Here is a 3,233-nt window from a genome sequence, read left to right as displayed (position 1 = left end):
TAGGATTTAATTTTTTTTTGTTATCATTTTTTTTTTGTATATAGCTTTTATTTATTTATTTATGAATTTGTAAATAGGCTTTATTTTTCATAATTTTTGTAATTTTTGGACTTTTTATTTGGACTTTACTCTGGCCTTTTGGACAATTTATTTTAATTTTAAACCCTACGGAAGGGTATCCTTAAATACAAACTGTTTGCAGGGAAGGACGACAATTACGATATCGTCTCGGCCCCTCGGGTTCGTACATGACATAAGAGTCGTGGCCCGAGTCGACTTCAACGGTTCATCCCCCGTCTGGTACGGGAGGTAAGTCCATCGAAACACTCGCGAATCTCCTGTAAGTGAGTTACTGTATTCCTTAAGGTGATTCATTGGTTGAGGACGAATTTGGACTGTTTTTAATTTCCTAGTAAATGGCAAGGCCTGGCCAAATCAAGATAAGGACTCGGATTTCATCACCGTTTCCTTCTTGCCCGTCTTAGGAAAACAAAACCGAACGTGAACCTAAGCTTTAAAATTTGGAATAGAACGAGACCGATAGGGTAACGAGCTTAATAGGAAACTCGTTCGAAAAATATTGGTTGCTCTTTAAGCACACTTCAAAGTTCATGATGGTTTCTGTGAGTTGAATGCGTGACTGCGCCGCGTTGTGATAGCGGTGAGGCCTTGGGTATCAAAGCTCCACTGAGCTTCCCTCGCCTCGATTCAACTTACATTAGCTCGGATTGATTCTAGAGGGGTGTGCTCAAATTGTAACGAATTCCTTTTCGAAGGAATAGAAGTTGGTCTAGAAAACAATCTAAGTGGAGCCATCATGCTTTTGGTTTGCTAGATTTTATAGGTTTGATTTGGTCGAGTCAGCCTTGTTTGTGATTGTGTAGAATTCCCTTGCAATTAAGAATGTCGAACTGGTATGATAGAAGCCAATACAATGATTATCGACCTGAATTTGAATATGGACATCATCCTTTTTATGACCATGTTGGGAATAGTGGTTGGGAACGCCATCCTTTGGAAGGATATGGGTCATACCCTGGTGAGCCCAATTACTATCCACACATGCATCAGTCTTACGAGCAAGAAGATTATAGTACTAGTTCTTCGTCTCTAGAGGATACAATCAAACTATTGAAAAGTAGTCCTTTTTATGATCCTTCTGATAATCCCTCTTTACTAGAGTCAACACGTAAGTTAGCTGAGTCGACGCTTAAGTTAGCTGAGATGAATAGTATAATTATAGACGAAGGAGCTAAAATAATTAGTGAACCTTCTTTAGAAGACCACCTCAAGCGGATAGCTGAGACGAATGAAAGAATTGCTCAAAATTACTTGAATTGCCAATATAGTGTTTCCAATAGTACCCTTGAAAATGAGGATAGTTATTTGCATAATCAAGATGCCGAGGTTAGAATTGGTAACACTACTTTTTTAGATGAGGTTCAACCATTTTCATGTTACAATGATGATGATGATGAGGATAGTGCTAATGAAGAATCTGAAATATGTGGGAATAGTGATCAGGAATTTGTTACCCCAATTGAGCCTTATAATGCTTATATTATTTCTGGTTCAGATCCTAATAACTTTAACAATTATTCACCTATTAAAAAGGACGAGGATTTGACTAGAGATACCCCCGTTTTAGACGATGTAGTATGTCCTGTTTACGAATCCGATAAAGGTTTAGAGGAACCGGTTTATCTTGAGACTACTGTTTTCGAGTCGAATGATTTAGAAACTGTAATCGATGATGGTTTCGAGGAACGGTTTTTTCCTGAGAATACTGTTTTAGAGTCGTACGATTTAGAAACAATAGTCTTAGATGAATTCGTAGAGATTAGTGTGGATGAACCTGACTTAGAAGAATCAATTGCCCATTTTCAGGAATCTGATAACCTAGAAATTAGGGAGACTGTGACTAATCTAACTAGAGACACTGAAAACTCTAAGTTTGGGGGTGACTATCATTCTCCATGTGCCTTAACTCTTAGAAATGTCCCTCACTTCGTACTTGACATATGTGCCTCAACCATTTTACAAGATTATCTTCACACACGTTTTCCTGAACCTAGTGATGTCCATAAGGAAGTTCAGTTGTTAGAAACCCATCCTCTAGTTGATGAGGTTAGACCAGGCTATGATACTAAGATCGACTTTGTTTTCCCACCAAATATTTTTCAAACAATTGTGGGAACGTATAAATTTCAAATGTGTCAATTATTAAGTTCTGAGACTAAACCTAATTACTTTGGAATATTAGAATCGACACATTTTCTTAAGAATGACCACTACTCTCACTGTGGTCAATTATGTAAGTCAAACCTGATTGACTTAGAGGATCCTCAATTATTTAGGTTATTATTATGTGCTTCTAAGTTCTTATTTAAGTATTTACAGACTCTAGGACCTAATAATTCAGATCTCAATTTTGAGGAGTTGCAGCCTAAAGAAATATATTTAGACCCTTTTATAGAACCTGAACCTGAACCACAATTAGATATAGATATCTTAATCAGGAAACTAGGTAAGAGGTTGCTAGTCTTATTCATTTTCTTGGTTTATTGCAGTTTCCTTTGGTCATCTCTATTTTGTTTTGAAGACCCACAGTTATTTCGACTGTTACTATATGATTCGAGGTGACTAATCCTTTCTTAGTCTGGCTGAAGACTTTAAACTTAGCACTTCTTGGGAGGTAACCCAACATTATTGCGACACGGTAATATCTTTCCTTATCTCTTTTGCTTCAAATGGTAACAGTTTCTCCTTGTTCATGCTTTTAATTTCATCTTTAGAACATTGAGGACAATGTTAGATTTAAGTTTGGGGGTATGGGAGAAACTTTTTAGTTGCAGTATGAATAAATAAACTCCAGAGCTTAGAAATTTATGCCTATTTAGGATTGCACTAACTAATCTAAGTGGATGGAAGCATTTTGGTTGTAGGAGTTGAGGAACCAATCTGATTAGATGGAAACATCTAGAAGAGTCTATTCATAAAAGCACAGAGCTCAGGTGTTAGAAATAACATGATAGTTTCACCATATCTCGTTGAGTCCTTTTCACTTCTATTTTTATTTTATTTTGTTTTTAAACTATGTTTCTCTAAGTGATTAGGTGGGGCCCACGATTCAAGTTGTTACCAATGCTAGGGTGAATTAGAGTGATTGAGATACCATGCAAAAAAAAAAAGTTGAAAAAGAAAAAAAAAAGAGATTAAATAAAAATGGTAGT

Source organism: Papaver somniferum, chromosome 7 (assembly GCF_003573695.1).
Source record: "Papaver somniferum cultivar HN1 chromosome 7, ASM357369v1, whole genome shotgun sequence".
Classification (NCBI taxonomy): Eukaryota; Viridiplantae; Streptophyta; class Magnoliopsida; order Ranunculales; family Papaveraceae; genus Papaver; species Papaver somniferum.
This window is presented reverse-complemented; position numbering follows the sequence as displayed.